We start from the raw sequence: 23,576 nt of genomic DNA on the forward strand, positions 1-23,576 counted from the left end.
ATATCAACACAAATTTGAGTTTTGTCCAAATTTTGACCTTCACATGGCTTTTGCTCTTCCAGACTTGAATATTCAATACAAATTGAGTCTTTTGTTCCTTTTCATTTTTACCTAAATCCTGGAATTAAAAAGTATGATGCTGAGCCACATTGACCTTAACTGTAATTGCAGCACTTACTGAAACTCTAGCTCTGAGGACACCTGCATTTTTCTGAGGGGTTGCAGTTGACTTGAGAGATGCCAAGATTATACCATTTCTGTTACTCATGCATATATCAGCAAGAATGTATTAATGCCTGTGAGATGATCATGCTGAGCCAGAGTCACAGGTTATAGGAGCTAGAGGCATAGATTTTACCTTGCAAGCTGGATCTCTCACTACTTAAAACCTACAGATCCAGAGCATGCAATTTGATGTGTGACAAAAGATTATTATTCTGAAGATTTGTCATGGTCTTAAGAATTTAATTTCTATCAAACAGTAGGTCTAAAAATCCTGTTCCTGAAGTAATTATAGGGCTTGAAAAGGGACACAGTTTATACAATATATTATTTTACTCTGATTTCTAATAACTTGAACAATGGGGGGAAAATCAAATAACATGAAATAAAAATTCTTAAATTTCAGTTTGACGATAGTTTTTTATTGCCACTGGGAAAATTAAAATTAAAGGGTTAATTTAGAATGTATCAATGTATTTATATCAATAAGATTCCATAAAAGTGATGTATTTCACATTTGAGACAGGAAATTTGTTCTGTCTAAAATGAATAATTTTAAATAATTTCCAGTTCTTCCTATTCTTACTTGGACTAGGACAACCTGTCTTCCAAAAGAAGGCCTCATAGATGTTAACAACAGTTCTTAAAAATAAAAGGCATAATAGCTATGTGTTTATACAGAACATCAGAAAAATGTACTAGAAAAAGTGAATTATTTGAAAAGCAACTTTTGGGCTTTCTGAATGGGATCTTACCCTCTTTTTGGAATGAGGACATCAACAGAGAAGTATATGCAGAAACCTCAGAGGGAAATCCTTTAGAAAGGCACTTCTCACACAAGCAACTTTGAAGCAAGCAACACATAGGCACTGATTTGCTTCTGACTATGACCTAAGGTTTTCCATTAGCAGATGACAGGTATCCTTCTCCCATTTTCACTGTGTTAAATTGTTCACTTCACTGTCTCCTGCAGTACAGATTTACAGCTATATGCTGTGCACTCTGTGTATCAAATGTAACCGTCCTTTGCTCTCGAAAATAGAGCACTGCTGTAGCAACATGCTGGAGACAGCAGACCTGCTTATATGAGGAACTGCAAGGCATAATTATTTCTTTACCTTGCTGTGTATTTTTGAAGATCAGTGTAATGCCTCCTTTTGAGAGACAAAAAAAAAAAAAGAGCTTGGTGTTCAGCTTGGGCCAGACAGTCTGAGCTGTTTAGAGGTAGAGGAAAACTGATTGGGGAACAGGACTTTATCCACTGTGATTGCACTGGTTTCACATTGCTGAACTGCAAAAAGATTAAACCAAAAAAGTTTTACTGAGCAATTAATAATTATCCAGTAATCCTCATCCAGCAGGGCTTGTCTTGTTGCTGCCTAGCAGGCAGAAGTGTAGATACAGTGTTTCAGAAGACTTCCCTATTGTAAAGATGCTTTTCTACACACTGCCATGCAGCAAAGGGAATTCTGTGTTGCATGTCTTTCAGACTCAAAATTTTCATTGCATAAACTATTGGTTATTTTCCTTGCATAAATTTTCTCTAGTTTCTGCACATTCAAGTATTTTTTTCTATTGGTAGTAAGTTGTAATCCTATACAAAACTGTAACCTTAAATTAATATTTTTGTTTTTATCCAGTTGCAGAGAGAATGATGAGAAAAATAAATCAATGTCCGATAATGTGCTATAAATCTTGGGGGATTTCTGGTGGGCTTAAGAGTGTCCTTGTAAAATAATGCTCTGATTGCACAGAGAAACGTCAGCCTGGGTAAATTATCTGAATAAAAGTGGCAGATAGATGTTATGGTAGTTATTCTTGAGGTCACCTTGAAAGCTGTGCCAAGAACAGGCCACAGTCCCAGTCTCACACTAAATACCAAGAAGAGCAGAAATTTAAAACATGCTTTCATTCTGTTTCTTCTTGTTTTTTAAAGGAAAGCCCCGAAGGGTGGGTTTTGACTGCAACATGTACTGTAAGGTCCAGATAAATTATGCTTATGTAGTGTGACCGTAGGCCTGTCAGTCAGTCAGAATTGCTGCTTCAGGTAGTATGGCACAAACAGTAGAGCTCTGTGAAGTACTTAACAGCTGCTAATTCAAAGGTATCAGAACAAGGTATTTATAGGTCTGAAATGTGATGGACAGGAACACAATATCTGCTGGTGCTAGACAAGAGTAGGGAACATACCATGGATGTCAGTAATGCAAGCTCACCTTGCCCAGCTGTGTGATGAGGAGAAGCCAGGTCTGCTCACTCCACTCCTCTGCAGCACCTGACCTGCTGTGGGTTTATCCAAACATGGACAGGTATATCTTTCTTTTTATGGCTACATAAAGAAAACAGGAATCTTTTTTTTGCATGTAACCATTGTTGAGCTTCACTATGCATGTAAGAAGAGGAAGGTTTACATGATTCTTGCTCCTGCTCCCCAATTCCATTGTTCCCATCAGGCACTGAAAGTGAAATAAGGCAGCGCAAAAAAGACGACAGGTGCTACAAAAGGAAATGCATACAATTCCTTATTTCACAAAGGATATATGTGTTATTGACAGTAACAAAGACACAGTACTAGATCTAACCCACCCTCACACACTAAGCAGGATCAAGCATACTATCAGTAGACCATGGCCACCTGTTTGCAAACCATATTTTACCAAAACAAAGAACTACAGCAACAAAATATTAAAATCTTTGGACACTGTCCATGAAAAGTGTTTTCTGTCCTGGAGAAGTTTTTTTCTTTTATGGAATGCAAATTAAAGATATTTTTATACACTGGAAAAAAATAATAATTTACTCTCTGGCGCTGTCTGTTCACCAAACAATTATCAGTTATATACCAAACTATAGATCCTTTCCCCATTTCTATACTACTTAAACTTTTTGTTTCATCTTTACTTGCAAATCAAATCTTCCAAATAATTCATTAATGTTCCCTGAGTTTGGTTACACACTATTGTATCTGATGAAGTGTCAATCCATTCCTCCTTTGTCCACAAAGCCAGGTACTCTAAAAGGTGTTCAAGGCCAGGTTGGATGGGGCCCTAGGCAACCTTGTCCAGACCATGCCTGAAAGGTGGTGGCCCTGGCTGTGGCAGGGGGTTTGGAACTCTGTGATCTTTGGGGTCCCTTCCAACCCAGACCATTCTATGATTCTATGATATGGTCTTAGGAAATCCAAAAAGCTGTTACCCTTGAAACTTTCTGATATTTTCAAATTCAAAAAAAATCACTTGAGGGAATAAAAAATATGTGCATTTATGTGAACAGCTATGGGAATGAAAACTATTCTATAATTTCCCATTGTTGGGAGTTTTTGGTTTGGGTTTTTTTTCAATGTAAGGAATGTAAGGTTTGCTGTCCTGGGAATACTTTGGACATTACAGTAAAAATGAATTTTGGACATTTGGTAAGTTTCAGGGGATAATTGTGGCTAGTCAGATATCAGGAACAGGTCAAGGTTATGCCTTATAAAGTTATTCTTCAGTGAAATATCAGTCATTTTATTTCAATATTTTTAAAATGTTATCTCCTCTGGCATGCATCATTTTTTCCACCTAAAATTTAATTTATTAAATATTTGAATCCAGACAGCTTTTACATATGCCTTTTTGGTTCTTTGTTTTCCGAAAGATTAGAGCACAGATACTACTGAATGTTTGAATATTCTTTGACTCCTGCTTAATTTTCTCTCCTACTGTTGTGCACCAAACCTATGTTTTGATTTTCTCTTTCTGCATTTAGGGAATCTTATCTTGTTTCCTTTTATGTTCTTGTGCTTTTCTGATCTTATCCCTGAGGGGCTTGAGCTGTTCCTTTATATCCACGTTTAGACCTGTAATCTTCTTTTCACTTTTTGTTTCATTCTTTTTGAATTTTCAGGTCACTGGAGAAATTCTGATGCTTCCACAATAGTTTCTGACTATTCTGCCATTCTGTGCTTCACTGCTGTGTAACCCACCACTATGCATTAAATATCTTCTCTTTCACTAACTCCCAGCAGCTCTGCACTCCCTTGCCCTTAAAACTTTTTTTCTCTTCTCAGTAGACTATTCCCAGTACTCCTCGAACAGGTTGAAGTTTGCCTTCCCTCTCAGCCATCGCTTTCCTGCTCTTTTACCTTCATATTAATATTACTTCCCACAGCTTTTCTGTAATCTTTCACAATTTCTGTTGCTGAATGTACCCTTTGTTTACGTGTTCTGTTATTTTTGATAGTTGAAGCAAGATCTAAAACAGGAGCTCCCTTTACTCGCCAAAACAAAAGCTGCTCCCAAAAGATTCTGTGGACTGACTGTACTATCCTGCTTTGCTCCTTAGGTAGCTCCGAACAATTGCAATCTCATTTTCCTGCGAAGGCTTTGATTTTAGGAATATTGAGTCACTGCTCAAAAAATACGTAGCTATCTTCCCCTTTTCTAGTATTAATGTGTGAAAAAGTACACCTTTGATAGATGGTACACGTTCCTCTCTTGCTCTCACATCTTTGCATCTTTTTTAACAGTAATGGACCCCTGTGGTTTAGCTCAACAACTTTCTGGGATGCCATTTTCATTAGGTTTTGATTGTGCTTTTATAGTTCTTTCTGCTCACACCCGTTACGGGGTAGCTGTGTGGTAAAGTCCTAAAGGCTGGTCTACTACTTGACCCTCTCATGACTCTACTCATTCTCCTTTGCCTAAAATCAGATGGAAAAGTAGGCTTTTGTGTTCCCCCCATGCCCTTCCCCTCTGAGACTGTATCACTAATCTTATCTCTATTTAAAAGTCTCCTTCCCTGTGAGCACTCAAAGATATCCTTCCTCCTCCTTTTTGCATGGACATTAAATCTTTTTGCTGCCTATTTTGCATAATGCCATGCCAGACATCATGACACCTGTTTACTCTCCTCGGTCTTCTGAAATGTTGATCTCTGAATCACCTGTCTCCATCGGCCTCTAGGATCTTTATCACACTGTGCTATCTTCTGTTCTTCCACCACTGTGCTGTCAGATGCTTGCAGTCTCTGTTATGCTGCGTAGGATTCTATGTAGCAGTATCATTAGGCCCATCTAAATAAGTAACATGGTGAAGTAAACCAGAGAAATACCTTGTTTGTCTGTCTTATGGGTACAAGCACGGGCAGGCTCCTTCCTGAAAGGATGTGCAGTCTGCACTTTAGGGTAGCCAATGTCAGGACCTTCCAAAAGACCTTTAGGTAGTGACTTTTCTTTGTAAATAATCTTAGGTACCAGCACAGGCAAGAAGTGGTCTAGGGATACTGTTCCTGTTTTAGACGGTTCCACATGTGAGTGCTTTTTCTTTCAAGAAAAGGTAATAATAGAAAACTAAGAATAGAGTGAGTCAGAACAGAATTAAAATACAGCCTTGACTTTCTTGCCTCTTAGCCCCTCAGGAAATCACATGCTGATTGTACAGACTGCCTAGTGTTTTCTAAGTTCCTTTATTTTGAGTCCTTTCTGGGAAGCAGAGTGATTATGCCTTTGCTGTTGCAGGGACAGGCAGCTGACTCCCACCCTCGAAGCACTGGAATAAGCAGAACTTCAGTACAGCAAATACCTCTGGGGCAGAGTAATTATGTGATTTGAAATATGCCTTCTGCTCCAGTCTATATTCAATTTCAGCTTATCTCAGTTTTTTGGCCACTGGTCTCCTATAGTGATGTCCTAGGTGCAGAACAACAGACAAACATGGGCTAAGAAGAGCATATTTTTAAAATTTTATAAATGTGCAGCTGTACAATTTGACCAGTTTCCTGTGGTTTTTCACTGAACATGCCACATCAATGTACTTTTGAGGAGTAAAGGATGAGGTTCTCTTGTTTCTAATCATGGTGCCATATTTTATTAGGTATTGTATTTGGCAATGTTTACATCACTGTTAAAATTGTGTCAGCAAAATCAGTACTTTCAATTTCATAAGCTACAGGGGGTTTTGGGTGTGGAAACCAATCACAACACTTTGATTTGATTTGAAAATAAATTTGAAAGCCCCCCTCCCTGGCAGTGTTCAAGGCCAGAGATGGGGCTTTGGGCAACCTGATCTAGTGGAGGGTGTTCCTGCCCATGGCAGGAAGGTAGGAAGTAGATGGACATTGAGGTTCCGTCCAACCCAAACCACTGCATGATTGCATGATTATAGTCTCCATCAACCATTAGTATTTCTTTTATTAAAATAAAATATCCATTTAGGTTTTTAAATGTTTTATATTAACCATGACAAACTAGAGCTGAAGTATTCTTGCTTTTTGTGAAGCTTTTTAAATTTTCCATAGGTCAGTAAAAAAAGGCGAAACAAGAATAGGGTTCAAATAAGTAATTTGAAAATCAACAGATATTTTAACATTTGCCGTTAGTACCATATTTCTCATGCATTACCTCTTGCTAATTTGGCTAAGTTTGCATTGAGATTGATCTTTTTAATATATACTGGTACTGCTATTCATGCTAATTTTGATGATTTAATTTGACCCATACAGAAAGCCACCTTTCTAGGGCATTTCAGAAGTTGTCACAGCTGCCTGCAAGCGTATTCAGCAGTTTAAGGTTAGTATGCTCAAGAGTTAGACCCTGGAAATGTCCATTCAGACTGAGGCCTCACACTTCAGTCACACACTTAAGACTCCTGCAAGAGTGCTGACTGTATAATTTATTCCTAATTATCTTGTGCAATGACAGTGGCAGAGGGATCACACTGAGCAGTATCTAGGGTAGGGTTTGCCTCTTCTAATTGCCCTGAGTATTACCTGCTTACAGAGAAACCTGCTGCTCCCTGAGTGTGGCCGTATCTGGTTCCTAATTGCCAGCAATTCCTTAGCTCCTTGTGCTTGCTTCAATCTGGATGCAGTCAACATTAATGCCAGTGTTAGAAGTATTATAAAATCTCTCTATATAATTCCTCTTTAATTAGCATCCTATTATCTTAAATTGCTTCAACATTTTTATTTTATTTTTTTTTCTAAAGCTCCTCCATTCTTTTAGTAATACCCTTTGTGTACAACTGCCTAAGTATTTCACCACTGGTTGGATCTGCTACAGGTTTTTTTACTTTGTTATTTAATAGCTTATTCAAAAGGAGAGAAAAGCACAGTGGGCTCTCAGTAGAGTGTAGTGATATCGGTGTTAGTGTTCTCAGGGTTTTTCTTTCTCTGGAGCATAATGGTTGAACTAAGTCTTGCAGTGAAGAGCAAACCTACTGGGCTAATGGCAATAAACTTGGAAACAGTGAGAGATTTGTTCATTCAAGTTCAATGTGTGAATAGTTCCCTGCAGCTCTAATTAGGACCCTGGTTCTGAATAGATAATTAAATATCAGATTGGTTATCCAAGTGAGGGGATTAAGGAGAAAATATACCATTCACATTTATAGGAAAATGCAAAGTTCCGCATTTCTGTTGTTTGACTAATGTTACAGTGAACTCCATCTGAAATACCTTTCAACGTGCCTGTGCAAGACAGAAGGAGACACAGATGAAATGTGTCTGCACTGCGTCTCTCACGGCAATGATGCACTGCATAAGATAAAGCTGACATTTTATCTTTAAGAAAGATATTCCTTATCCTTTGGAAACACGAGCATTACTGCGTACCAATCAAAATAAAAACAGTTCCAGCATTTCAAATGGTGGATTGTCTGTTTGGACACCTCTCCCTCACTCCCCCACCCTCAGTTATTTCATGGGTGGCTGAGTGCAAACTGCACTATGGGACATACATATTTGCGCTCTAAGCACTGTTTCTCAGGTGGATGGGAAAGTTTAAATTTAGTAATCTAATCACCTCAAGCAGATACCCTGAAATCACACGTTTTGCAAGGTTTTAATATGTGTGAAATACCTTTGACAAAACCCACCTGTTTCTTTGAAGTTTCAGTGCTTCCCAAGGCTAACCCTCCATTCATTTTTTTTCAAGTGTTTTAAGATTTTTTTTGGCATCTCATTTGTATGCCAAATACAAATTCTGATAATGCTTATATTGACATAGCCATATAGTTCAGACAAGCAGTGCAGAACTTAAGACCGGAGAGGTCTAGAAAAAAAATATTGACTGGAAGATTGTTTTAGAAATTTTAAGATTGTGCACTAGTAAATATTTCTTACCATTTTCCAAAAGAAGATTTCATACATCCTTTTGTTTAGAGGACACAAAGCTATTTGTGCTTAGTGACAGAATAAAGGTTAATTGATTGTCCTGGTTTTGATGAAAATTAGAAAGGAGAATGGAAATTTCCTATGTGTCAAGAAGTCATTGGTAATGACAGAATAACCTGAAACATGTCAATGCCTCGGGCTGTTCAGTCTCTCAGACATGCTGATGTGCCCTTACTTCTACTCCTCATCCCTCTTTAGGTATGAAAAGCAAACATTCTGTTTCTACGCAGCCTTTCAGCCATTTTCTTCCATTCACAGAAAACAATTCAATTACAGTAAATTTGATGGTGGGTTTCTTCTTTCTACACCAGCACATAGGCTAGATGAGACAGTGTGTGACTATTTGCCTAAGTTTTCAAAGTCTAGACTTCATTAATTTCAAGAACAGAAATGTTTGTGATAACCTAGCCTGACTATTTTTGTTGCACTGGTAATCTCATTTCCAATTTCATCCAATAATTCATTGTAAAGGGTGACTGACAGAGCAAAAGGTCCCTTTTCTAAAATCATGATTGCCTACCTCCTAATCCCTTGAAACTTCTTTCTGCCACCAGTCTTGACAATTTGTAAATGTTATGGCAGCATCGGGTATACATACTGAATATAAACAATTTATCATGCCTTTATGAACTATGGATCAGGAATCACTAATGTTTTTCATGACCTGCACTGTTAAAACTTGAAATATCATATGTGTTTTCTATTCACATTTGTTTACTCAAAGTTAGGAAGCTGATGCTGATATTTTCTGAAAAAGAAGATTCCATAATGACAAAATACAGTCAGTATACTTAGAGGCATTCCTCTGGGAAGAAAAAGCAGTTGGTAATGCAGTATCCTGAAGTAAATAGTATCCTGAAAGTCTCAGTGGTACCACAAGTTCATTGTATGTCAGTGTGAATTAGAGGAAACTCAAAAACATCAGAACAAGAAGAACAATATATTTTTTCACATTGTAATGAAAAATAAATTAAATTTATTCTAGAAGTTGCCTTTAATAAACATTAAAGCATACCTGGAAGACTATAGCGCCAATAAAAAGTGAAACAAAAATAGAAAAGATTGTATGAATAGAATTATTTTTCTTGATGTTCACAAACACTGTAATTTGTCATCTTTGCTACTGCATTTCTTCTTTATTGAGAGATGATATCTAGGGACTTTTTAGTGGGCCCTGATGTATGAGTTCTCTTCTTGAGTTTCATACCAAATTAGTAGTGGAACTTTTATTTTGCCACATAAATATCTGATTAGATATTTCTCATAGTAACACTTAACACAATAAATAGATACGGCTTTCAAAGGCTTCTGTACATATTGTAATATACATTAAGATCAATCAACGGATATTTTCAAATCTATATTCCCTTTGTCAACATAAGTTCATTAAGCGTTCAGTATAGGTTGTTTCCTGTATGATTAAAAAAGTAATAAAGCATATGTATTTTTTAAATTCTGTACAAGAAGAATTATACTGTAAGTCTTAACCTCTTTTGTGAGCTGATCGCAGGTTTTGTTTGTGCAACAGTTGCTAACGAAATACAATTACTAATGATGTCATTATTTCATATGATACTTTTAATTACAATGCTTACTTCATCAGTCACACCCCACATAACTGTTTCCTTTGAAACAGAAAGTATTACACCAAAAATTTTTCATATAGGCTGGACTGGAACCTTTTGGCTCTTCACCATAGTTTGGAACTGTTCATATCTTAGTTCTTCATATAGATGTGTGGACCTTCACCTGCTAGGTGAAGATCAACAGCTGAGAAGCTGTGCTGAAGGTAGCATCAAAGTCCAACAAAAAAATTAAAACTGTCCTGGCTTACATTGGACACTGTCACCTTTCTAACTGTCAGTCTCTTGGGAATGTCTTTTTAATTTATTCCATTGCATTTTTAATGATGTAATGCTTGAGTTCCTAGGTTGTTCTGCAATATTTTGATATACTGATAACAGCCCCGAAATTTGTGTAATCTTTGGAACATTTTCTTTTTTGTATCAAGACTGTTTGATGTAAACAAAAGGAAATGTTACAAAGGCCAAGAATATTAGAATTATGATAATTCATTAGAATAAATGAATTTTGCTCATTGCAGCATCTCTGTCCTGATCCCTGATCAGGTAACTTCAGATGCCTTTGAAAGAAAGGTTAGATGTAAAGACCCAAAGAGCACTGTGGACCATTTCTGTATGTTGTCTATTTTTAATGTGGCTTCAGTGTGTAATAAGTAGACTAACTAGGGATTGTTATCAAACCTTCTATGACTGTAAATAAGTAACTAGGGCAAAGGGGAACCATTGTTTCATCACTAGGAACAACCTGAAAGAACTTCAGCGCTTGCTGAGTTGGTGCCTGTGGCAGACTATGGCTGTGAATAGGCAACCAAGGCAAAGGGGAACCATTGTTTTATCATTAGCAACATCCTGATAGGATTAAATGAGTTAACCAAATAAGACACTGAACACAAGGTAGAGGAGGACTACGAGAGACCAGGACGACCCCCACTACCAGCTTACACGGCCACAGAAAAACACCAGGATATGCCACGTGTACCCGGAACTACGGGACTATAAAAAGGGGACTCCAGAGGGGTGAGGCGCGTGCCGTTTGCAGGAGCAAGGGTCTCCTCCAGAGGCCCAGCGCTGTTTTGCCTGCTCACATCTTGCTTAAATAAATTATGTTTGGAAATTTACAAATTTGTCACTGCCGTTTATAACACGCAGCCTTCTCCCAAGGGATTTCAGCTCTTTTCCCAACAGAAAAAAACAAAAGCCCCCGGGGTCCGCAGCCTTATCCCAAGGGATTTCAGCTCTTCTCCCACCAGACAAAAGAAAAAAAACCCCTGTGTCAGCAGCCTTATCCCAAATGATTTCAGCTCTTTTCCCACCAAACAAACAAAAAAAAAAGCCCCCGGTGTCCGCAGCCGTGTCCCAAGGGATTTCAGCTCTTTTCCTTCAAAAACCGCTGTCTTTCTCTCAACCCACAAGTTCACCTCTTTTTCCTTTCTGATTCTCTCCCCCATCCCACTGGGGTGGAGAAGTGTGAGCAAATCGATGCTGCTTATTTAGCTGCCAGCTGGGTTAAACCAACATCTTATTATCAGCTGGTTCCCGTTACGGATGCCAAAATCTCTGTTTTTAAAAGGGCAGATGTCACCGCCATGGGAATGCCACAGAGCTGCAATTGCTGAGTTGTTATGGTGCTGGATAGACCTGGCTCAGGGAGGGAGGCTTCACACACACACAGGGATGGAAGTACCCAAGTAAGGATAGAATGCAATTTTCCAAGGATACCTTCATTTATGGGTATGATTTCTAAAAGGTTTTAGGAAGACCATTACGACTGTAAACTGAGGCATAAACCAGCAAGCAATTCATGGTACAATTAGAATGGGAGATAAACGGATTAATAAATCTCCTGCACAAGCATCAACTTCAGAAGCTGCTGTGTTCATCAAAGGCTTCTGCTGACATGATACATTCCTGAAGGAGAATCTGGATTTACTGTTTGCTTTGGACGCACACTCACTATCATTCCGCCAAAATGACGTGTGGAAAATAGACTCTGTAACTCCAAAGTTATAAAGCAGGTATGTTTATTCAGCACTGGCTGCACGGGGCATCTCTCCACCACAAACGTGCACACCCCACACAGCAAGCCGTTCGTGTATTTATACAATCTAATGATGAATATTCATTTACACCTATACATATTAATTACCTGTGCCCGCCTACCCTCGCCTCGTATGCTAATTAGTTTATCATCTTTCGCACTTGCGCAGATCCTAAAAAAAATGGTGGGCCTGCCTGGGTCTCCGGTGGTCCATGGGATGAAGGCCCCGAGTCTTCCTCACGATGGACTTTTCAACTTCCTTGCCTGGAACGCAAGAATCCTGCCAACTTGCAGTATTCTTATCCGTTTGGACTAATTTATGTCCGTATAGGGGGACCTATGGATGTATTCCAGCCATCTGTTCCTTCATTAACGAAGAGATAATTGACATCTCTGTGATGGATGTTATCCTGTTCCCATTCTGTCTCCTGAATCCTAAATTCCTACAGCTGTTCCCTACAAAATCTACCTCCCTGCAAGCCAGTTCCTGTGGGCCTCCTTATCTGTTTCTTTAAGCTACAAAATTACCTGACTTAAATCTGGTGAAATATTCTTTCTATTTCTATAGCCCCCCCCATATCAGGGTAACAATTTTCTGGGTTTTACTTGATACCAGTTTAATGTTGCATTGGACATTGTTGTAAAATGCATTAGAATTTTTATTATTCAGAGGTGATGAGGGAACCGATTGTTTCCAGGAAAGCTCGGCCAAGGACACGGTTATTTTGGCATCTTTCCATCAATGGGGCTGGCAGCACCTGAGTCAGTGCTGGCAGCTTCTCTGCCCAGCGCCCCAGTTGCGAGCCGGGCAGGAGGAGAAGCGGGCAAGTGTGTGGCTGCTGGGCAACAGGTCAAAGCAGGGGTGCGTGAGCAGCGCTGCTCTCGCCTTAAGGGCCAGCGCAGCTGAGGCGGGAAACTTCCTGGCCGGGCCCGCGCCGCTTCCGCTGCCGCGCGGGACTCGCTGTGCCTGGAGCGCGGCCGGCCGTTGCCTAGCGACCATGACGCGGAGTCGCCGGAGGACCGAGGAGCATGCGCAGAAAGGCGCAGTGAAGCTGCCCGGAGGAGCCTGCGCATGCGCCTTGGAGCACCGTGGTCAAGTGACGAGGGGTTGACCGCAGCTGCGGGCACGAACCGGCGCATGCGCAGTAGATCGCGCGTTATCCGCTCGGTGCTGCGCCCGGGTGGCCGCTGCGTTCTGCCTCCGCGCGCACTCGCCGGGTTCCTGCGCTGAAGCTGCCCCGAGGAGCCTCCCGCGCTTTCCGGGGCGATGAGGGGCCCCGTCGGGACGCCGGCAAGTGCGCCGTGCGCCCGCGCAGTGAGGCTCGCCCAGGTCCCGGCATCCGCCGCGGAGCGCGCGGAATTCGCCTCGGTTCTCGCCGCCGGTCCCGGCTGCGTGACGCCGCGCTGCGTGCCGGGCGCTCCCTCCCGGGGAGGCGCCGGTTCCGCCGCCCGTCGCGGGGTCGGCCGGGGCCGGGCGGTCGGCGGGTCGCGGCGCGAGTGGTCGCGGCGGGCCGGGGGCCGGTGCGGGGCGCGCGGGCGGCGAGGCGCAGCGCGTTCCAGCCTCCCCCCCCACCCCAGCCGCGGCCGGTGTTCTCCCGGCGCCGGTCCGTGCCGGGACGTGTCTCCGCGGCTTCCGGCGGGGGGTCTGGGCCGGGAGGGGGGGCTCCGCGCTTGGCGGGCAGTGCGCGGAGGGGGTCGCGGCGGGGGCTCGGGGTGCGGCCGGGCCAGAGCTCCCCTTCCCCGAGCAGCCGGCACGGGAGACACGAGGCATCGAAGGGGCCGGCGGGGCGGGGCGCTACTGGGCTCTTTCCGGTCAGTCTGAGCGTGTCCGGGCCGTACACGGCCGGGGTTTGTTTTTCGGGCTTGTGGTTTTCGCGGGGTTTTGGGGGTACGGGGGTTCTGTGGGGCTTTGCGTTGGGGCTGGGGTTAGTGGGGTCGGTGCGGGCTTGTGGGGTTGTTTTAGCTGGGTAGGGGAAGCTGGTCGGGGCTGGCAGGTTTGGGGGGATTTTGGGGTGTCTGTGGGGTTTGTGTGGGTCTGTGTCTCTCTCTAGTTGTGGCTTGTGGCTTTTCTGTCTCATGGGGTTGTTTTGGCAGAGGAGGGCTTAGGGCTTCTCTTGTGGTTGCTGTGGCGTTCAGTGGTTATTGGGGGTTGTTGTGGTGTCTGGGGTTTCCGGGTTTGTTGGTGTCTTTGGCTTGGTGGTTATTTGGCTTTGTTCTCTTGTTGGTTTTATGGTCTGGGATTTTTTTTCCTGGTTTTAATTGGGTTTTTGGAGGTTCTGTGGCTCGCAGGGTTTTTAAAAGCTTTTCCCGTAAATGAAAATGGAGCACAGGTTCTGCTCTGCCTTTTGTTTCCTTGTCAGCAAACATGTGCAGCCTCAGCTACTGCACCAGACGGGCCCTGGCAAGTAGGTCTTGCACTCGGGTGTCTCTGTTGGGAACGGTGACGTTGGTCTGGGCTCTGCTGGAGAGGAGGAGCTGGTCTGGACTTGTGCTTTGCCCTTGCAGATGCCGTCCTGGAGAAGGCCGTGCGCAAGCGCCTTCTGAAGCCGTTGAAGGGCCCCACTGAAGCCCCGTTGAGAGAGTTTCACGCCGCAGACGTCTCTTGGAAAGAGCGACAGGAAAACCTGCAGCTGGTGCGGCAGAGGAACGCTCAGGAGCCGGGCGTGCTTGTTCCACAGCCAGACGTGGGAAAGATTGGAGTCAAGTCGGTGACCGTGCAGAAAATGCATTGAGCGGAAAAGCGAGTCCTGCTGCTGCTGCTGAGAGTCTGCAGACGGGTTTAGGGGCTCTGGAGGATGAGTCAGGTACGGTGCTTCGAGTGGCAGGGTGACACATGAGCTTCAAAAGTGAGGTCCTTTCACCCCAGCCCCCAACTGAGCGCAGCACGCGCGGGTGCTCTCTGCAAGGGGAAGGAGGTTGGAAAGGGGGTGGGGGGCCGAAGCAAAACGCCCAGTGTCTGCAGTCATGTCCCAAGTGATTTCAGCTCCTTGCCCCCAGAAAAAACCTTTATTCATAGCCCCAGTGTCTGTAGTCATGTCCCAAGTGATTTCAGCTCCTTGCCCCCAGAAAAAACCTTTATTCATAGCCCGAATGTCTGTAGTCATGTCCCAAGTGATTTCAGCACCTTGCCCTCAAAAAATTCCCATTTATTCGCAGCCCCAGTGTTTCTAGTCATGTCCCAAGGGACTTCAGTTCTTTTCCTTCAAAATATCCCATTCGCTCACGCATGTGTAAATCCAGTGAACCCAGTATTTCCGCCATGATGGTGGCGCATGACAAAAAAGATGACTCCAGCCGGTTTTGACCAGGCCTGGAGACCCACCTCAAGCTTAATTTGCTAAGTAATGGGTGATGGGGTGGGAAAGCTGTGGCCTTATGTCTCAACATTGCTAAAATGTTGCATTAAGATGCTTGTAAAGGGTTAAGGAAGGCTTGCCAGCAGGATGGCTTGAAGTGCCACAGGGTGACCTGCCATAAACAATGCCTGGCTTGAGCGACTCTGCCTCACTGATAAAGAAGAAACACCAGTTGGGGCATAAGTTTGAGTCTAACACCGTATTTTAAGTAAATTACACACTCAAGGACTATGTGCTCTGTGGATATAAAATGACTTCTTTGACAAGTTCCAGTACCCCCCTCCTCCTTACCTGTTCAATGAATTCCTTGCCTGTCTCTAATTGGTCACAAATGCAGGCAAAGCGTTTCATTGTAACTAGTTCAAGCTCCCCCTTGTTTGAAGGTACACACAACCTGCTGAAACCCAACTTGTGGTTTGGATCAGAGCCAAGGGGCAACTGAGTCTGTGCAAGACAGAAGGTTACTTGCGGTGAGGAAGAGGAGCCATCTGACTTCATCCCCAGGACCCTCAACCACCATCACCAAACAGCAGTGCGCAGGCACAGTGGGGAGGAGTTGATGGAAGTCGCTTCTTGGAGCTCATTTTAATATGAAGCGGGACAGGTTATGAATGTGTTTACGTGTCTGAGGTAACCTAATGATTTCTGACTAAGGATATGGTATAAAAGTGCCACAGACTCTGACCAAAGGTGTGCCTACTTTGTTAGGTCACCTGCTCTTGCAAGAATGTATAATAAATTATTGTTACACTAATGTGTCTGCCTCAAGTCCTTTCTTTAGGACCATTGGCATTTCTAACGTATGTAAACCAGATTTAACTAACCTGTTGCTGTAGAGAGGATTTGGCCAGTGGCCAGTGAGGAGATAGAAGTTGCAATTGAAATAGTAAACACAATGACAGAGCAGAGCGCTTGTGAGATAAATGTTAGACAAAACTTTCATCTTAAAAGGAGTGAAAAAAGTGTTTGGAACTTTGAACAAATAAAATAGTCCTTGTTGGCTGAATCCACCTGATTTCACAAAGACAGAACTTTCTACTGTCCTCCTGGCTGCTACTCACAAATCCTGTTACATCATAGAAATGGCTGATTTAATAATTAATTTCTTTTCCTAATAGAGTTTGCAGAAATCCACATTCTGACTAGCTACACTGTATGTGCATATAAACACGAGTACCAACATACATATGGATATCTGGTTTAATTTTAGATGTCATGTTTCTAGTCTAGAAAGGTGACAGCGCTGAAGAAAGTTCTATGAAGGCAAAGGATTTGGTGATCATAATCCATGACATTTTACACTCTGTCATTTCCAGAGGCAGTTTAGTGCTGACTACTGAAAAATGCAGGAGGTTCATGCAGCAAAAGGCACATCACTCAGTAGGATAGATTTCATTCAGACCACTATTTCCATGTATACAGTAACACGATCTGCCAACATTTTCTAGGGTCAGTGCTGTGACAATACTTTTTGTCAGGGCTGCCAAGTGAACTTCATGGCTCTAGGACATTTGAAATCACTCGAATCTCAAATATATGGTGTTGCAACACAGCCTGTTGTACATCAGCATCTGCAATTTGAAACTGTTTCACATCTTTCCTGCAGAGTATTTATAGAAATTATTAATATAACTTTGCTGTGCCCCTGAAGTAACAAGTGCATACGCTTTCCTTCTCACTCCCACTGGAGTTGAAATCGCAGACATATCACATTGTACATCTAACCAAGTTTCAAAAATTCTGGTTCCTTTAACCAATGTGTGAGGGGCAATTGCAAGGAGGCTACTGACCTCCTAATGTTAAGGGGGTTTTGCATGATTTTTGCACTAATACTTAGCATTTGATCCACTTGTTTTCTTTCTTGGAAGACAGAGGAAGCCTTGGCTCTCCAACAACCTCTTATCCATCCCAAGCTTCCTGGAGGGAACAGCCCAATGCACCAAAGTTATTAGACCTTCATTTACTATAGGTGGAATGTTAAAAAAACCCCCCAAACCTCCTCTGTTTCTCCTTTCTATACCAAGACATGAAATGCCTCGAAGAGACTCCCTGACAAGAGGAATAAGCCACAGTCGCTCTGTGCAGTTTCTCAAGCTTTTGAATATTCCCTTAGGCAGACAAGTTACTATTTCCTAGCATATGCATGCAGTTTAACTGTGTGAAAGCGGCTGGAGTACCGTCAGACTAAACTAGGGGGCGGATTTTATCTGTTCATTTTACAGCTGCTCAGTAGTAAAGACTAGGAGAATAAAGCCTCTTTTCCCCTCCCTTCCCTTTTCTGAGAAAATACAGTTCTTTCATAGTTACATTCCACTACTTGATGTTTTTGTTGACAGCATCTATCAATGTTGCTCATATTTCAACACCTCTGAAAAGTTTAAGCTTGTTTAAGCTTGCCTTGATGCTATGATTGTAACAAATTATACAAGTAGGGTTTGATTTGAGAGGCTCCTTCGGAGGATTTCATAAATTCATTACAAGTTTTATGCTGAATCTGATTTATGTCTAAAGTTAGTGGATAAAAAAAACCCACTGCATTTGGACAAATGGATGTCATTTACTCTTCCATCAGAAATGAAGAAAAAAAAAAGGCAAAAAGGAGTAATTTTAAATTCTCCCAAGGTCAAAGCTCATCTAAGCTTTCTGCTTAACTCTTACCCTTTCATCTCCCTTTGGCCACTTTAGTTCCTGACAGATAACAAGCCCTCAGCAGAGAGGAGAGAGCAAGGAGCTTGCTTGCAAGCGACTGGGGCACCTGTATTAACCTAACCGTCTGAACTCTGAACTAACTTCTACTGACATAGCTCTGGATCGAGTTAGGCTGTGTGTCTGTAATGAAGTAACAGAATTCAAAATCTATTTATGGGATGGAAACATTATCTCAACTCCATGAATAAGAATTGAGCAAGGCTCCCTTTGGAGTTTCTGTATTAGGAGATGAGATAATTCCTGAGCTTTGACAGCTCCCTTCGCTGATCTTGAAGAGCACATCTGTTCTGATGAGTCCCAAACATGTCCATCCATGGAAGATAAGGATGGGCTCAGTGACAAAAATCTAGTTACCAATTACTGCTGGGAAGACAGACACACACAGTCTGTTGCAAGTGTTACATATACAATACAAGCATTCTGCCTTTGCAGCAAAATGATTAGATCTCCAACTAGATCTACTAGAGAATTTGAAGACCAGGTCCTCTCTCAAGATCCCATATATGCTTCTAACCAGTGGGTAAAACTACTAAACATATGCAGAATGGAGTAGCTAAGATTCATTGTTATTAACTGCATTTAAATTTAGACAATCTATATGGTTTTGTCTAATGAGTCATGGCATATTTATTCACAACCCATTTACACCTTTTTTATCTTTTGAAAGCAATGCCATTAACATAAAGAAATGTAAAAGAGCTTGTGACAGAGTGCAGCAAAATGAGGGCACCCTGTAACATCTACTGTGTGGAGGGACCTGAGTATTCCATTAAATAAAGCTTTCTTAGAAATTCCAGGGTCGCAGGAGCAAATCACACAATTTGAAGGAGACTCTTTTCAAGGTTGGTGATTGCATAGTATTTCAGTGAACAGACGCGTCAAATCAGCTGCAGATTGGACCAGCAAGTCAGCTCACCTAGCTGACCTACTAGAAATCCTGATGCATTGCAAATTTTTAAACATCATCCCTTAGAAGTGGGGAAAGATCTGGAAAAATACCAATAAACTGCTGATGTTAGCACAGTGTAAGTTGTGCCAGAGCGTGTATTTCACTGACCTTCACAGGGAGGGCAAAAATGGAATGGCTTGAACTCTGCCACAAGTAGATTCACTGATTTATCTCTCCATAGACTCTGAACTTGGTTCTTACATTTACAAAAAGTATTTTGCTTTGTTAAAAGACAACTTGCAGCCCTTCACAAGTGGAATGGGAACAGAAGGCGAATTTAAGATGTAGCCTGTAGGAAAGGAGATCAAGGTGTTGCCTATTATCTCCTCATCCCTGATGAGCCAGTTCTGCTCAGTGAGTCAGCAGAGGATTCACCCAGCAAAACATAGTTTTCTATTGGTTTAGCGAGCTAAATTCATCACTGAAGTGCCAAAAGAGCAGTAGAACTGGAGCAAGGGAGGTAGTGGAGCTTGGAGGCCACACAAGGACGAAAGGGAAACAGAACCTCCCCTTCTGGCAGCACAAATGAGTTAGATCAGCTGCAACTGTCTCATCTGATTGTGACCTTAGAGAAACACTGTGGTAAAATTGCAAACAAACCTTTGTAGCAGCTGTGTATTTATAAATGGGACAGAAAGGCATTTGAAACTGGAAACTGAAGATTGAAGACCTCAGTTTAGCAGTCCTAAAAAATACGCCTTTGGGCCTTTCCCGGGGAAAGGTCAGGAGAAACAAGTAAGAAAGGAACCAAGCCAGCTGACCCATCACACAGGTTCAATGAAACCACAAGTCATCTAGTCTGAATCCTGTCAGTAATTAGGAAAGTGTTTAGTGGTATGATTATTGTCACTGGAGGCAGCCAGATTGGAGCATGCTGCCTCGTACCATTACAATGAGGTTCTCCCATCAAACCTTAAAAGAAAAAAAAAACGGGAAGAAAAAGAGGAGGCTGGCTGCACAGAAAATGCTGCAGCCTGGAGCATCCTGCAGTCAGCCAACACAAGGAGTGCTGGGCTTTCCCATGCTCCCTGCCCATGTACTTTCTCATAAACAGTACGGCGAACTTCAATGGCAGTTTAATACAAACTTCCAGTCACTTGTTACCCTCTGCTGACATCTCGTGGATCAAAGCAAGATGTCCCTGCCTGAGGCAAACCCTGCAAAGCCTCGACTGTCAACCTGCAGAGTGGCAGTCTCTTCCCCACATCTAAGGAGCTCTATAGCATCCGACAAGGTTTACTTTCTCTTCGTTCTTTCCTTCCTTTCCTGCTCTGTGAATAGTGCAAATGAGCACCGTGGCAACATGACTCCTACAAAGAACTGAAAATAGAAGTAAGCAGGAAAATAGCAAACGAGTAGAGCACAGAAGCCAAGAAGAGAGTGTAGTGAATAAAGTTCATTAACTATATTTTCTATTGGTAAAACAGATTCTAGTAAAACAGATTAGTCTAAAGCTGAGGAAAAGCAACTGTTGAGCTATTAGGATTTCATAGCTGAAGTCAAGGGGAACTCATGCACCACTTGCCACAGCGGCAGGAGCAAGAAAATAGTCAGCACCATATAATCATAGCTCGTTGTACGCTGCAAATATTAAGCAACTAATCCTCACAGTATGTCTGTGCATCATTCCCCAGAGCTGGAAATAAAACCTCATCTTAGATTCAGAAGTTGCGACAATAAATTTATCATAGGAAACCCCATTAGCTCTCTAAAACAAACAAAAAAATTCTGTATTTAGAGTAGCTAATTGGGGAAAAATAACCCCAACAAGACATCCCAAAAAAAAACCCCCACAGGAAAACAGGGGTAAAAAAGAAGATAAGGTATTAAATAGGATTTACTGAACTAAAAAACCTAGCAAACAGCTAAGTCAATAAAAAAAGCACTCATTGTCTCTAGGCTAATAATACTTAATTTGATAATTGGTTCAGCAAAAAACCCTGAAGCATATGGCAGTTTATAGCCAAAGTGACAGCTGTTTGAGCAAAAATATCAACACGTGCTATAGCAGTCCATAACACTAGTCAAGCACAAAATAGCCTGCCTAGATTAGTAATTCCCCCACAAAATAACACAGAAAAGCACCAGCCACTTCAAAGTCATGTCACATGTGACACATTTTATGATATAATAACTTCAGAGAATATATAAATTACCAGTTAATTAACTATTAAAGCTGCTATAGTAATGAGAAATACTTGAACACACAAAACTATATCTAGCAGTGGAGTAACGCACCTTCACCTCTTGGGATTACTGAAGAAAAACAAATTGTCCCGCTGTGCAGCACAGACTAATTCCTAAGAGGGCTTTGCCTCATGTGGGTTTTAGAGAACAAAACAAAACTTAGCAATAACTCAAAAGTATCAAAAGGAACACTGTAGCTACAGGTAGCTAGGGCTTCATAAATGTTAGAGGCTATCCAAATGCCTAGTAATGCTAACTAAACTGATGAATTCTCATTGCCATTGGTAGGTAGGGCATCAGTAAATATTGCCTCTGAAACTTAACTGTCTAGGTAAGCTAGCTAGCTCATGACTGAAGTCTTTACAGAGCTGAAAACCTTTGCAAGAAGACTAACTGGGGGACAGTTGGAAATGTTTATCTCAAAGAACAGCTTAGAGCAACATATTGTGGAAAACCTGGCCAGCAAAGCAAGTACTTGTGTGAAGATGTACAAGTTCATTTTTTTTTAAATAGTCCCAAATAGTAAGACAGCCAAAGGTCCTTCAAAATGTCACTAGGTAACATTCATGATCAATTACCCTGAGGCTTTTAGCTCTCCTGGCTGCTGATTACCATCCCCTATAAAGTTACAGAACTAACGCCACTGCCCATGCAGGAAGTCAGAGATGTAACTGAAGAAGGGAAGAGGGAAACTCTTCAGAAATCCCATTGCAGAACCACAGCACAATATTGCTACACAGTCTTCCGAGCAAGAGGCTGGAATTAGTTCTGGTAGTTCAGCAATGCTTTGGAAAGACTGGTTGTGAGTATAGCAAAGAGGTTGTGCCGATTTCTCGTACTTGTCCCAGGCAGCTACCGTCAGATAAAGAAGCATTAAAAAATATCCTGTAGCTTTCACAGCTGTGGAATAACTCTTAAAAAGACCCTGAGACACCAGTTTGAAACAGTAGCTCCGTTACAGAACTGTAAAAAAATATTCCAAGTTCATCCAAATATGAAAGCCTAATGAGACTCATCCTTTACCCTAGACATAAACCAGATAATTTCCACCTGTGCTAACTCTCTGAACCAGCTCCTTACTCAATCCCATGAGTTCTGACACTGGCTCACAGGGAGGAGGACGCAAGCAGAAAAGGCAGTGCTGGCTGTAGGCCACTTGTAACCTACCAGGTCCGGTTTCAACTGCAAAAGCTGCCTGGGAGGTCTGGCCACAGCTAAACTGGACAGCTCTGTCCCCCCCCACCCTGCCTGAACATCCAGCACTTGCGTTGCACAGCTCACCTAGCACCAAACTGAATTGATCTGGCAGAGGAAACAAAGTCTGCAGTGAAAAAAAGTTGCCTCATAGATCAAGGACCTGAATCAACTCACCTTGTGGTGAGAATATCCGCTTTTATAATAAAATGGGAGCTGAAAATGGAACAAAACAGCAGGAAACTGTCTCCAGTGGCACTTAGCAGAGTACAAAATGAAAAATAAGACAGAAAAAGCAGCTTTTATTCACAGCAATGGCTGCTTCACCAAGAAAAGCCCTGGGTCGCCAGGTCCAGTCAGAAGGGTGAAATTCCTAGAGTTTGCTCCAAGGTTGTCTGAGCAACTAATGTGTCTCTTAGCCTTGGAACAGAGCAAGACAGAGAGGCTGAGACTGTAAATTCCTTTTGTGTATCTAGAATACTAATAAAGGGTGGGGGGGATTTTTAAAATTTCCAGTTGTCTCAGCTACTTCTTACCTATTAGACTATGTAACCACCCGGTGAGGAATAGCACCAGGGTGGTACAAGAGGATAGGAATACGTTTCCCGGGGCAGCTCACCACTTCATACACCAGAAAGCCTCAGCCCACACTTCTCCCGGTGTGAACCTTGGCTAGGCACGGCTGCCTCTGCCACCGGTGTCTGCAGCTTCACAAGGGATTGCGCAGATGGCCCGTGTCCCATGCAGGATGCACTCAGCCTCCGAGAGAAGCCTCCTGATGGCAACGAAAGATGCCAGTCTGCCACCCTGAATTTGCGTGTCTCTTCTTGCTGCACCGCTGGGGCCACCTTCCGACACGGCACGCAGGCAGGGAGCCCGCAAGCACCTAGGCTGCGGCTGCACCTTGGCTCGCACCACCTGCTCTTCCATTCGCTACGGAGATCGTCGGGGTGGGGTGGGTAGGATGGGGTGCCCCTTGCTACGGCGGGGAGCGACCGCCCTCAGGTGAGGCAACGCCTCCGGGGGAAGGATCGACTGCGGGCGGCCGTCCGCACCTGACGGGCACGGGGCTGCAGCGGGACCCTTGGGGCTGTGAGGAGGCGGGCGCGGGCCTCGGCTCTCCCCGTCCCTCGCGAGGCGCGGCCGTTGGCCGTTCCGCCCGCCCTCGGGGCGAGGCGCAGCGGTTG

The 23,576-nt window shown here is 42.8% G+C and overlaps 1 protein-coding gene and 1 long non-coding RNA gene across 4 annotated transcripts in view; both read left to right on the forward strand.

Moving 5' to 3' along the window:
• Nucleotides 1-23,576, forward strand: part of LOC311195299 (nischarin-like) — a gene marked incomplete at both ends in the record, with an annotated part of 539,550 nt that overhangs the window by 119,260 nt on the left and 396,714 nt on the right.
• On the forward strand, nucleotides 13,180-16,095 carry LOC311195109. 3 transcript variants are annotated; one of them, XR_014617477.1, is made up of 3 exons: nucleotides 13,180-13,285; nucleotides 14,500-14,798; nucleotides 15,734-16,095. It is a non-coding gene; the product is annotated as an uncharacterized lncRNA (long non-coding RNA). The 3 variants fall into 3 exon arrangements; XR_014617478.1 differs by having other exon boundaries at nucleotides 13,207-13,324; XR_014617479.1 differs by lacking the exon at nucleotides 13,180-13,285 and adding an exon at nucleotides 14,318-14,399.

Source organism: Gallinula chloropus, assembly GCF_964237585.1.
Source record: "Gallinula chloropus genome assembly, chromosome: 10".
NCBI lineage: Eukaryota > Metazoa > Chordata > Aves > Gruiformes > Rallidae > Gallinula > Gallinula chloropus.